Source organism: Macrobrachium rosenbergii, chromosome 30, assembly GCF_040412425.1.
Source record: "Macrobrachium rosenbergii isolate ZJJX-2024 chromosome 30, ASM4041242v1, whole genome shotgun sequence".
NCBI lineage: Eukaryota > Metazoa > Arthropoda > Malacostraca > Decapoda > Palaemonidae > Macrobrachium > Macrobrachium rosenbergii.
In genome coordinates this window covers 21657081-21671560 of record NC_089770.1, presented here as the reverse complement: position 1 = coordinate 21671560, position 14480 = coordinate 21657081, and the positions used below count along the sequence as shown (strand labels likewise).

Genomic DNA, 14480 nt, shown 5'->3' with positions numbered 1-14480 from the left:
CATATACAGGTATTCATACTTTGTGTGTAATTCTAGGGAAGATATACACACACATACAGTATGTGTGAATAGGGTTAAAAGCTATAAATAAACTAGTGCTAAATCTCGACCTGTATTCCACCCGATTCGGTTCGTCTGAATCAGAGAGAAAGAGACAAAAACTGGTCTGCCTATACATGCCCTAATACTGACCTGGGCTAATCTTCCACTGGTAAATCTCCTACGCTGGTCACTTATTTCTGTATTTTCTTTTTTATAAGAACAAAGGCTGATGGGGCGGGCAATCCCCGATGCAGCCACCTAGACCTGCCATGATGGAAACAAGAAAAGAAAAAGGGTGAAAAGGAAACTGGAGGCAAATAGAGAATGTCCAAGCTTGCAATTTTCATAAGATATTGTTAACGAAGCGACCGACGTGGCAACCTGATGCCCTCTTCCAGCCCAAGCCTGAACAAGTAAAACAAGAGAAAATGCGCCAAGTTTCTTCGGCGCAATCGAGTTTTCTGTACAGCGTATAATGCTGTATGAAACTTTCAGCCACAGCCCACGAAACTCTTAGCCGCGGCCCATGAAACTCAACCACGGTTCGGTGGTGGCCTGCGTTGCTGGTACCTATAGCGGTGCCAGAAGTACCATTAAGGTAATCTTAAATAAAATAAAAAAAACTACTAAGGCTAGAGAGTTGCAATTTGGTATGTTTGATGACTGGAGGCTGGATGATCAACATAGCAATTTGCAGCCCTCTAGCCTCCTCTGCAGTTTTTAAGATCTGAGGGCGGACAGCAAAAGCGCGGACGGACAGACAAAGCCGTCACAATAGTTTTCTTATACAGAAAAGTAAAAAGCCAGGGGAAAGATTTGGGAAGAAAACTGAGAAAAAACGAAGTGAAAATGGAAAAGATGGGGCTGGTCCAATAACGGACCTCGCCTCCTGAGAGGGAAAGTGTGATAATGTTCGTTATTATAACAGTAGTAATAAACGTATTACAATCCCAGCAAAATAAAACAGAAACGACACCAACAACAAACGAAAAACAAACAGCAGCACTGATGATGCTAACAACGAGCAAAATCTTCTGTGTCCCAGAAACACGCCTCATTCTCAAGACAAAAACGGCACGGGGGCCGAGAGGAGGGGGCTACCTTTCTTAAATGGGGCTGGTTACGAGGCACTGAAAAACTATGGATCTAGGGTAGAAAGGGGGTGGGGTGGAGGTGACAGGGGGACCGAGGGGGCACACTGGTGGTCAAGGAGAGGAAATGAGGAGGGTAACAGCGTTTACCTCGGACACCGATTCCATGGCTCTCCTGCCATATTTACAAGGTTTCTTCAATTCGCACACGCTGTGTGACCTGGACATCCCAGGTTTGGTTTATAATTATTATTGTTACCAAAATTACCATTACGGTCGCAGGTGTTGTCATTATCTTTATGGAATTATTATTACTACAATCATTACAGTTACCGTGTAAGCCTTGACGGGCTAAACTGTCAAAAAAAACCATAAATGAAAATTGGTGAAAAGGACAGATAGAATATGTGAACAATACATCCATAAACCATTCAGCTGTTAATATGAGTCATATGAATAGGTATTATACCCGAACGCAAACTACTAACTCACAAAAAACATTCAACTTCAGGGGAATATAAAAATTTCTCATAACCACAGCACAGAGCCTTAGAATTCCATGCACTTATGAGGTAGATCCCTCAAGTTAGTTCATTTTGCGTTGCGCATTGAAGTCCCCACATCAATTTATTTTCAGTTTTACCTCTTTTGTTCTTTAACTGTATTTTGTTATGTTCATTCTTCGACTGCTGAATCAGGGCTGAATCCCCTGTAGCACTTGCTCATACCTCTCATGAAGGCTCATCAGTAGTGCATGGACTCCCCTACACACGCTGCATCACTCATCTCCTGTCTATAATCATCGCACTTCCTGTTTTATTTATTTATAGCTTTTATTTGCTTTTCTTTAGTCTGCCCCATTAAGGCTTATATAATAATCATAATAATAGTAACAAAAATACCTTATGAAAATTATGACAGCGACAACAATAATAAAAAGAAGCCTTTCTTCCAAGTCTTGATAAAAAGAAGCCTCTCCTCCTCCCTCCCAAAAACACAAATTATGCACTCCTCTCACCAACCACGCTTCCTCCGTTCTCTCTACGTGACCAAACCACTTCAAAATACTCTGATCCATCTTTTTACAGGTGCTAACCTTTTTACCACAACTTCTTCATACCTCTCATCACCTTTCCGATCCTTATTACTTTCATACGCTTGACAGTTCATTTCATTAGATTTTACTCTATTTTACTTTAATCTTTTATCCCCATTCAACATCCAAACTTCATTCTATAAAAAAGAGTTGGCTCAGCAGTCCCTTCACACTCGACAACTTTTATTTCCAGAGACACTTTTCTTCCTTTCTTAACATTTTTTAGAGATCCTGCTCAGATCCTTGCTACACTTATTCGATGACTTTTACTCTTAATCAATAGATATTAACATCTGTTACGGCGACTTGAATGCCCATAGTAACCAACTCGGCTTCCTTTTCGCCCTCGTAATCTCCCTCTTGCTAACATATATTTCCAACGTTTCCCATATTACAAACATTTCCAAACAAGTACACGCACTGTATGCTTAAACACTATCTACCTGTACAAATTTTTATATTTTTGTATTTTTTTTCTTGAGAAATGTTATATGTGTATTACTCATTTTCGTGTTACTTTCAAAATTAAAATGTAAATATTAGTAATTTTTTAAAGTATATTTTTGGGTATATATTTAATTACCATCAACATCTGTACATAAATGATAAGGCGGTACAATAATTATATATGACCAACCATTATATAGTTTTTCCCTATTATCTTAAGAGGGTACAAAGGTGATACAAGCGTATGTATCATCCAGCCCGATGGACGGAGTTTTAAAAGCCCTGATTGCTGCCTTAAGAGCAGGGAGTAAAACATAATTCCAGGTGTTATACTAAAGATCGGCGATATTCTACCTGATTAGCATATAATTTCTTGCCTTCTACCGTCGTTATCAAGCTGAAGATTTACAGACATTCGTACCATATGCTGAGAGAGAGAGAGAGAGAGAGAGAGAGAGAGAGAGAGAGAGAGAGAGAGAGAGAGAGAGAGAGAGAGAGAGATTTTCTTATAAAATTAGCGAGATATTTTGAGACCATGATGATAATGATTATTATTATTATTATTAATATCATTATTATTATTATTATTTTGCGGGTACAACGAAAACACGTCGTTCACTGGACAACAACCCCAACGAATCTTTGGAGGCAACCCGATTGAGAGATAAGTCCTCTGATAAAAGCAACAGGGAAAGTACTTGACGTAAAGGAACAAAATGAGAATAGAGTAAGACTTCCCATGAATATGCGTTATTGCTAACACCATATATATTTTCCACGTCAAAAAGGACTTTTTGATTAAATAATAACAACTTCTTATATCTGAAGAATTTTCAGAAAAAAACTGGAAAACTGTTCAGCATAGTCAACCCAGCTTACTACAAACAATGAGACTGAATACAAGCCCAAGGAATAATAATAATAATAATAATAATAATAATAATAATAATAATAATAATAATAATAATAATAATACCTGATGGCAATTTATATAAACTGTGTGGCGATATGAGAAAAAACCAAAAATGGCTAAAACCTGCAGATCTTGACCTTACCACACACTGCAGAGTTCCGACCCTACATCTCCACAGATTTTGATTTTGTCCTCACTACACACTACAGACACCTGATTACATTACAAAGATCTGCTCCTACACCTACACAGCTTTAGATCTTGACCTCATTGTATACTACAAAGTTTGACCCCCCTTCTATAAAGATTTACATCTTGTCCTCACCACAAACTACAGACACCTGATCACACTACACAGATCTGACCCTACATTAAAACAGATTTAGATCTTGATCACACTGCACAGTGCAGAGAGCTGACTCTACATTTCAATAGATTTAGATCTTGACCTCGCCAAGAGACAAAACATACCAGACGCGAGAGTAACAGTATACAGTGATGGCCGAGTGTACCAACACGCGAAGGGGAGGGGCAGACGCTAAAATCCGAGACCATGGAAGGGCATGGTGGTATCTACGGAGGTGTCAAGAAGAGCCCAAGATATGAGGATATGAGAACGGTCGTTATATGGTCACCACCCGCCGTTATGCAAATGAATATGACAGACGAACACACCACTACCATACGCATCTGAAAAGGTGCTCTCTTCAATCATGATGACTCTAGGGGCTCAGGAGAGAGAGAGAGAGAGAGAGAGAGAGAGAGAGAGAGAGAGAGAGAGAGAGAGAGAGAGAGAGAGAGTTATAAGGTTGCCAAGTGTCCGCTCAACTGGACTTTAGAAGAACCAAATGGAAAATCCAACGAAGAGGGATTACGTGCACGATGGTTTTTTTTTTTTTAAATGAAACATGTGTGAAACTTTTTAATTAAAAACGGACGAAGTGTAGGATTGCTCTTGCATACATTAATACTAATGCTATGTTTCTACAGTGCACTAAAGATAATAAAGATAATAATGAGAACATTTTCGTAAAAGCAATAAAAATGTCAAACCAACATTTTTAAATAACATTTCTTACAGCGCTGAGCAACATTCACAAAACCATGTGTTAGACTGTATGCTCCTGTGTGCATAATAGCAATGTTTTTATTTATGACGACTCCTTTTTCTCCCAATTCCCCCCCGCCCTCTCGCTTCATTCAGGAGAGAAGCGGTGAATGACAGCACAGTCAGCCCTTGCATAACATAACTGTTCTGATACACTTTTAACACTGGACGTCCAGAAACCATGAGGTTCATTAAAAAGAATGAATAATCCTATCAAAAACCGGGAAAAGGAACAATTATTAAAAAATATAATGATTACTGCCTTTCTGTTTACAGGAAGAGAGAGAGAGAGAGAGAGAGAAGAGAGAGAGAGAGAGAGAGAGAGAGAGAGAGAGAGAGAGAGAGAGATTTAATTTTGGTCCAATCTATTAACCTTGACGTATAACCGTCTTCATAAGAGAAAAAAAAATATTTATCCTCCCTTCTTCTGTACAGCATAGCCTTCTCCAATGAGAGAGAGAGAGAGAGAGAGAGAGAGAGAGAGAGAGAGAGAGAGAGAGAGAGAGAGAGAGAGAGGCCGAACACTCATCCGTTACTATCTTTACGAAGGAAGCCAAGCAATAAAAAAACTGATATCAATTCCTGGCGACTTTGTTATTGTTGTGGGCCGTGGCCTTCGGCGATTCGATCGTCCCCTCACAGTGCGGAGGAACAGTTTAATTATACCCTCTGTAGCGGCAATGTACATTATACAATGAACATTATAAAGATAATGACCCTATCAGGCTGTCCTATGCGAGTGGACCCTCCAGCTCCGTATGTTAATGCATGTTTACTTTTCTTTCTTTGTTTTTTTTTTTTCATGCATTTTAATTTCTCCGATTTCTCTCTCTCTCGCTGGTTCCTACGACGATTTTTACTCTTGCACGGGGTTGCAGAGGACGAATCTTTTCTCAACATTGACAGTGATGTTGCTGCGACTACTACGGTATTATCGACAAAATTATTCTTGATGTTCAGAAAAGAACTGCAGCTTCATTTCTACATCAACTTCCAAGTGTTCTTTCAAGACAATTCACTAATTTCAGTCATTTCTCTACTACTATTACCTACCTCTGCTATCTATATTATTCCTCACTTCATCTTTTCCAAATACAGAATTTTATGAAGTGCTACGATGACTTTTATCAAAATTTTTTCGACTGTTACTACTCTCATTCTGTTAAATTTCAATTTATGCCATTACCACCACAACAACTACTAGTAATACTACTGCAGCTGCCTCGCCTCATATTACCACTCCTCCCCCTACTACTACTACTACTACTACTACTACTACTACTACTACCATCCAGGTGGCCAAGATCAGAAAGAAAAAAAAAGGGCAAAACAATGCCGTCGCTAAATAGTCGGCAACAAAAGCAGAGTCAGGGCGTCATTCAATCACTTGGCTGGAGCGTTACATAACAGCCACTTCTTTGACCGTCTTCCGATTTTGCATGGTACGTTGGTTACAATTTTTTATTTCTTATTTCGAGTCTTAAATGAATCTGTTACTACGTTGATGATTTTTCTTTCTTGCATCTTGAATTTTTGGGTTAATAAGATTGAGAGATAGACACAGATTTGGTGTTATAAACTCGCGCTACCACTGGCATGGTATTTGATGTGGCGAAAAAGAAAATTTCATCTTGTAAAATATGAATAAACCAATTGATAATGGATAAGCAAATTTTCAACTAATGACCGATAAGTAGATAATTAGACAATTAGGCTAATAACAGATGGTTAGATGAGCAATTCCGTTAATAATAATATATTTTTTTATATTTACAAGCCTGTTTCACAGTTACTATCGATAAGAAAATCAACATAAAATGGATCAAGAACATTTTTATTAATATCTTCAATGGCTGGGGCTATACAGACAGACTGACTTGTCTCTTGATCGAGTCCAAAAAAAAAAAAAAAAAAAAAAAAAAAAAAAGCAATCACCCACCTTGCATATTGACTGTCCTGATGACGGGTCTAAATATTAATACCAATAACAGTTACTATAAAAATCAACACTAAATATAAACCGACGTCCTCTATCACGCGATCTATCAGGCACTATCTGCTCCCTTGGAAGCTCCTGCTCCTCGAGTCTTCGAGGAAGACACAGACTCACTTTGAGGGACAAGAAGTAAACACTTATGGCTTAAGTCTCGCCTGGGTCAATTGGTACTGGAGGAGAAGGAGGAGGAGGAGGAGGAGCGGCGGAGGTGAGAAAGACGGACACAAAAGACTTTACAAAACAGAATATGGAATGACCAATGGGGGGAGAGCAAAAGTCTCTCTCTTTCTTTCTCTCTCTCTCTCTGGACAACAAGGTCCTACAACAAAGTCCTTGCGACAAAGAGGACTGGATTAGGAGGGGATTTGCAAAAGAAGGAAGGGGGAGGGAGAAGAAGAGGGAGGGGGAAGAGGAGACGGAGAGTCAGGGGAGATGAGGCACAGCAATCACAAATTGAGGAAATCACAATACAACTCTCAAGGCACCAGCACCACCTCACAGCACACCAGCAACACTAAGAAGAAGATCACTAGGGAACACTTGCTAAGCGACTGACAGAGTGTGTGTGAGAGAGAGAGAGAGAGAGAGAGAGAGAGAGAGAGAGAGAGAGAGAGAGAGAGAGAGAGAGAGAGAGAGAGGTAAATTTGCTCAAACGCGAGCCTTAAGATGCCCATAGGATACCCACCTTGCTCCAGCTTCCCAACCCCCCAACCAATGTTTTCGTATCTCCTTTGTGTGTGTGCATGTGTGTGTGTGTGTGTGAGAGAGAGAGAGAGAGAGATAGAGAGAATGGGGGGGGGGACTGAGAGAGAAAGATAGCGTGCGTGTATGCGTGTGCGTTTGTATATCCACTCTAGCCATACATATACTACCACTTCTTCCATAGATGCCTGCCTAGGCATCACCGACCAGGAGGGACCCCTGCTACCCCTCCTATCATTCAACGACTCCGCCGTACCCCATCCAGAACTCTCCCCCTGACTCTACCCCACCCAACCTTTTGGGTACGAACACGCCCTTCAGGTTTGGTAATTGACCACTATACCCGAACCTCCGAGCCCCACATTTCCCTTACTAAATAATACAAGTCCGCGAAATGACAGGTTGATACTTAGCAAAGAGGAGCCGATTTCCTGATTAATAATCACCTGCGTCTGTATGTGATTCGTGCTTGTGTTTTATACATACATTACATACACACATACATATATTCATACATCTTTATACACACACACACACACACATATATATATATATATATATATATATATATATATATATATATATATATATATATATATATATATATATATATATATATTAACTTAACCACATACACAATTGTAGAATTACTGAAAGGACCTCATTCAAACTGGATGGTATCTAATGGAGTATTTATTCAGAAAAAGTACAAGTTTTCTTGGACAAACAGTCCACATTATCAAGTATGCATACTTGATAATGAGGACTGTTTGTCCAAGAAAGCTTGTAACTTTTTCTGAATAAATATTCCATTAGATACCATCCAGTTTGAATGAGGTCCTTTAGTAATATATATATATATATATATATATATATATATATATATATATATATATATATATATATATATATATATATATATATATATATATATATATATATATATATATATATATATATATATATATATATATATATATATATATATATATACCGTTCATCAGGTCTCTTTCTCTTCTTTCATCAATAGCAGAGCTCTACTGTAGACTGGGCAATCTGACCGACCTCCTTTCGTCAAAGGAATCCTAGTCACCTCTTCCTTCATTATGTTTTGTGGCTGTGGCCATGAACTAGAAATTAAGATGAAAGTTTCCTATTTTTTTTTTTTTTTTTTTTTTTTTTTTTTTTTTTTTTTTTAATACACGGAGAAAAATTTACCCTCGAACTTGCCGCATTCTTCCACGCTTTCTAATGCACACTTTTTGATTGATTCAATTTCGATTCTCTCGTTTTACACTTCCTCCCACCTCTCTCGTTCATTGTTTCCTTCTTAGTCTCGGAAATTCTCACTTCGATGTGAGACGTTTCCTTAAATATTTTGACCGTGGAACACCACTTCCATCTCTGTGTCCCCGTTACATATAGGCCACGTTAAGGAGTTGGGGAGAGCAGAAGGAAGGGATGAAAATTAGAGGCAATGAAACTACCAGCCTAACTGAAGTTGCTAAGTATATTTCGTACCGTCTAGAGTGTCATGCAAAGTCACCTAGTTAGCAATAACCTCTACAGACCTGAGGGCCTTGACTACTTGACAGTATCATGGTGGCCATTTTATATAAACATACATACATACATTTTATATAAACATACATATATATATATATATATATATATATATATATATATATATATATATATATATATATATATATATATATACAGATAGATAGATAGATACATAGATAGCACTTTACTTAATTGTGTGTGTTATTTTAAAATATACGCCATATCCTCGAGAGAAGTGTCCCCATACAGTGGTGGCCTTCGCCTCCCAACCCTTAGTAAATATTTTAGGGGGAGGTTGCTAGCCCAAAACCTTTCACAAACCTACATCGCACCTCAGTCAGAATAGGACCCCACCATGACGTTTTGCTGCTCGGGTAAACGTCCTAACCACTGGGCCAAAAGTGCGCGCGGCCCCACACACACACACACACACTATATATATATATATATATATATATATATATATATATATATATATATATATATATATATATATATATATATATATATATATATATATAATATATATACTGTATATATATATCAATCCAAGACGAAACAAAAAACTTTATTGGAGCTAATTGGTCTTAAAGACATGGTCAGTCCCCGTAGCGAAAAAAATAAATAAATAAAAACAGGTACACGGGATTAACACCAAATAAACCACCTTTAAGAACAAGCAAGTAATACAAACTCAGTGAAATGCAGACCAGTGCTGATGTTCACATTTCGTTTTTTTTGTAAAGGTGATTTACTTAGATTCAAGGATATTTCCCTGGGCCTTTCTCCAGTCAGTTCGAAGGCCGAGGTTAAGTCAGAGAACTACGAAGCATTATTTGTAAGATAAGACCTTTCGAGAATGCATTGTTATGCTGTTTTGTCCTGGTACACGTGCCTTTATATGTTAGTCCCAAACAAATAAATGACATTATAAACATGGGATACTGTATTTTATGGCACTGCAATTTCTATGGTTATTTTGAGGTAACACAGGTCTTAATGTGTCGTTATGTTTAAACTCCCTTACGTTATAGATTTTCTAAGGCGGAAAAGGAATAAGAAACGACCCAAAAAAAAGCAGACCCTGTTATTTATTGGCTCCTTTTTCCCCAGAGTTACTAGAAGAGAAGGTGCTCTTGGCAACACACACACACACACACACACACACACACACACACACACACACACACACCCATTCATATGCATAACACGAAATGGTTATAATCGTAAGTACAACATTTTAGATATAGGAAACTTATGTATGAACACAGCAATCGGCTTGCCTCTGTTAAGTTCGTGGATAGCTTCCTACCCCTCACCACTCCACTGCAGGTTGTACATGGGTACCAGCGTCTGGTAGGGCTCAGAAAAGGGGCGCTGAGGTGTCAACTTCATCCTTGAAGACTTCCTGAGTGTATATACAGTATGTATATATATATATATATATATATATATATATATATATATATATATATATATATATATATATATATATATATATATATATATATATATATACACACACACATATATACTGTATATTAATTATACCAAGTACACCCTATCAGCTACGGCATCACATTCATCCTTCAACTGTTATATGCAGGTTGAACTCCAGTACAGAAAACCCCCAATGATGTGGAGGTCTTCTGTGCGACGTCTGCGACTAATTCTACTCATATAATAATAATGCTTTCATATGTCAAGCCACAAGTAACTCACTGATAAGAAATTCGCCATATAATGGGAATAACTTACACCCAAGTGGAATTAGCCACTTACCTTGTACAGTACAATGGCCTCTGGGCGCAACTTATTTTCAAGGTGCAGAGAATTTGATATAAAAGCTTTATTTGTTGCCTACTATGCATGCATGCATGCATGCATACATACATACATGCATAACAATCAACAAACAATTACGTTGGGACAGAAATAAATTTCTAACTCACATCAGGATCGAACCCAGGTCTTTCACAACTGAACTGTGTGGCTTGGTTGGCAGCGGTCTCGTCTTTAAGGTGAAAGACCTGGGTTCGATCCTGATGTATCAGAAATTTATACACACACACATATATATGTATATATATCTAGTTGTCCTCGGCATCATGAAAAATACAAACAGAAACACACAAATACACCTACACCCATACGCATATATATATATATATATATATATATATATATATATATATATATATATATATATATATATATATATATATATATATATATATATACAGTATCTAGTTGTCCTCGGCATCACGAAAAATATTCTTTACAAGTTCCCACGAAATGAAATAAACAAATATCGCAATGTCAGAACACATCGCATTATTTTTTATACGCACTTGCAGGAAATCCTACAGCCATCTCTCCTTTACCGAATAAGCATGTCGCTTCTTCCAAGATTACGCTCTGTAAGAGTTTTCCCTTAGTATACATGACGCCATTTGTATGTTTCGCATCAAAAATGACGTACGGTGCTTTTCTTTTCTCTAAATGGAAACTGAGTGTTATTCCTTGGCCACCTCAAATAAGAAAAAAATTCAGGTCTTGAGAGAGAGAGAGAGAGAGAGAGAGAGAGAGAGTATTTGATTTGATTTTAACAAATTGAGGCTGTCAAGCCCAGCACTGCACTCTCGGCTATTCTACGGTTAAGATAGTGAAAATGTGATGTTGAAGTGGCTCGGCAGCGAGATACAAGGATCCACGAAAAAAAGGACGTGAAGTGCAAGGATCTAAAGGTGGACTGGGAGAAAGCCCTAAAGATGCACTAAAAATAAAAAAAAGTTAAGAGAAACTGGGAAGATAGACTAAAGAAAGGAAGCGGGAATGGAAGGAAAGTAAAATGCTAGAGTTGGGTTTAGCTAAGGATCGTTGGGACGCTGTAAACACCACGTGAGGTGCATTTTAGTTTTCTGTAAAAGAAAACTATTGAGAAGGCTTTTTGTCTGTCCGTCCGCACTTTTTCTGTCCGCCTTCAGATCTTAAAAACTACTGCGGCTAGAGGGCTGCAAATTGGTATGTTGATCACCCACCATCCAGTCATCAAATAAATCAAACTGCAGCCCTCTAGCCTCAGTAGTTTTTATTTTATTTAAGGTTAAAGTTAGCCAAGATCGTGTGCCTGGCACCGCTGTAAGTGCCAATAACACAGGCCACCACTGGGCTGTGGCTGCATGTTTCATAGGACGTGGCTGAGAGTTTCATATAGCATTAAAAGCTGTACAAAAAACTCGATTGCGGCGAAGAAACTTCGGCGCATTTCTTATTTGTTTTGTTTTGCAAATGAAAAGCAAAATGGAATAAAACGAAAACACCAACGATGCTATTTGTTTACAAAAGCACAGTCTGCATCAGCTAAATTTGATGGCCCTTGTCCGTGGACCCCCTCCACGACAGAGCCACCCAGGTACCCAAGCAGGATACCCAAGAGAATTCATAAACAAAACGATCGTACCTCTGACGTCACAGAACTGGTTCACAATGGTATATGAGCGTGATTATAGCCAAGATATAACGCCATATCCATTTCACAAGTAAGTTTGCGCATCCTACCTCATGTCGTCCAACGGGTCAATTAACATGTGCGCTGTGTGTGTCTGTGCGTGCGTGTGTGTGTGTGTTTGCCTACGATAGTTTTCTTTCATTTGGTTCCATTAGTAATACGGCTTTCAGGAACTGCTTTCTCTTATATTGTTTTGGTGATAACATCTGAAGCGATGGTTTTCAAATTCTCTCTCTCTCTCTCACACACACACACACACACACACACACACACACACAAACAAACAAAGGAGGCTGTTCCTGAACAAGCTCTTATTAATCTTACATCTTTTTCTTCTCAAGTACAGGCCTTTTCTTTCCCTCTAAGCGAGAAATGGAACAAAAACACTTGTCACTTTTGAAAGAGCACCAAATGGACAAACATGACATTTAGAAACACTGAAACAAAAAAAAATTAATTCATTTTTACTAAAAATTACATCTTTTTCTTCTCAAGTACAGGCCTTTTCTTTCCCTCTAAGCGAGAAATGGAACAAAAACACTTGTCACTTTTGAAAGAGCACCAAATGGACAAACATGACATTTAGAAACACTGGAAACAAAAGGAAAAAATTAATTCATTTTTACTAAACGACGAAGGATTCCCAAACTATTACGAAAAAGCATTCACAGCTGGAAACACAGATGAAGATACAAAGCTCAAACCCCAAATTTAAGGGGTGCATGATTTACCCTGATTTAAGAAAGAAGGAAAACTGGGATTGTGAACAATGGACTTAGCCAAGTATGCGAAGAATACCAAGCATGGCAAGTATCCCTCAGTTTAGAAAGACGCTAAAATCGTACAGCAAGGATGGCCAAGCCGTACATACAGCTGTGCCAGCTGCTCAGAATTTTGCTACGTAGTACAAGAAGCACGTCCACTATCAAGACAGCTTCCAGTTCTTGTCTGCAGAAGAGAACGGTAACTGAAGATTTTCCAGAGCTAAAAGAGCACCATTCAACACAAACACCAATAGCTTCTTAATATAATCTGATGCGCTGCATATAATAGGTCAGCCAATTCTAATTTCTAGGACGCAGGTGTACACATGCCCTGATGCTTCCATAAAAATCTCCTACTTCAAGGACCAGTATATAAGGTAAAAGAAGTTAAAATATAATCCACCACTTGAAATCCACATTCTGTTCTGATGAATGCCTTGGATACGAACTTTCAGCTCAAGCCCCAGTACACAAACTTCGGGCCATGAATAAAATAGTGAAGTTGCTCACTGGGCTTGATCCAATGTTGGAACAAACCTAGCTTTACGAAACCCAAACAACCCATTGCAAAAATACGTCAGTAATTTAACTCACTATTCCTACATATCACATTGTTACCTAATCTAGTCTTACCTTGGAAGCTGTGTCCTACACTCGCCGGAGGAGGTTGGAAGGGGTTACCCGTGCCCTGCCCTTATTTCCTGCGTCTGCCCACAAATTCAACGTAAGGCAACTTAAAAAACTTAGAAAATAAATACCCAACTTTCATTCTACCGTATCTTATGATTCAACCCTAAGCCAAAAAAGTTTTTCATCTTGATGTTTTGAATAAAAGAAGTTCTTGTAGAAAGCTACCATTGTATCTGCCGCCACCCCCATCTTCCCCCCCCAAAAGAGGCCACTATAAATTTTCGTCCTTTTTTAGACCTCAAGGATCGTTACCACGAATCCATTGAAGTCTCCATCTGCTGTTCCGTGATATTGACTAATTTCTTTTCGTCTTCATTAATAATAATAATTAATAATAATAATAATAATAATAATAATAATAATAATAATAATAATAATAATAATAATAATAATAATAATTCAACCACTGATACACGTGGACTTTCCACGGTTCAAACTTTTCTCCTGAACTCCACATTTAATGAAAAATTTTACAAATACAATCTTGAACTATACATTACACTGAAAATTGATATATACAGTAATTACACCACAATCCTAGACGTCTAATGAAT

At 38.1% G+C, this 14480-nt stretch overlaps 1 protein-coding gene across 1 annotated transcript in view; it reads right to left on the bottom strand.

Annotated features, from left to right (window-relative positions):
* Smox (Smad on X) overlaps nt 1-14480 on the bottom strand; it is a 330926-nt gene that overhangs the window by 60670 nt on the left and 255776 nt on the right. The gene's annotated exons all lie outside the window — the stretch shown is intronic.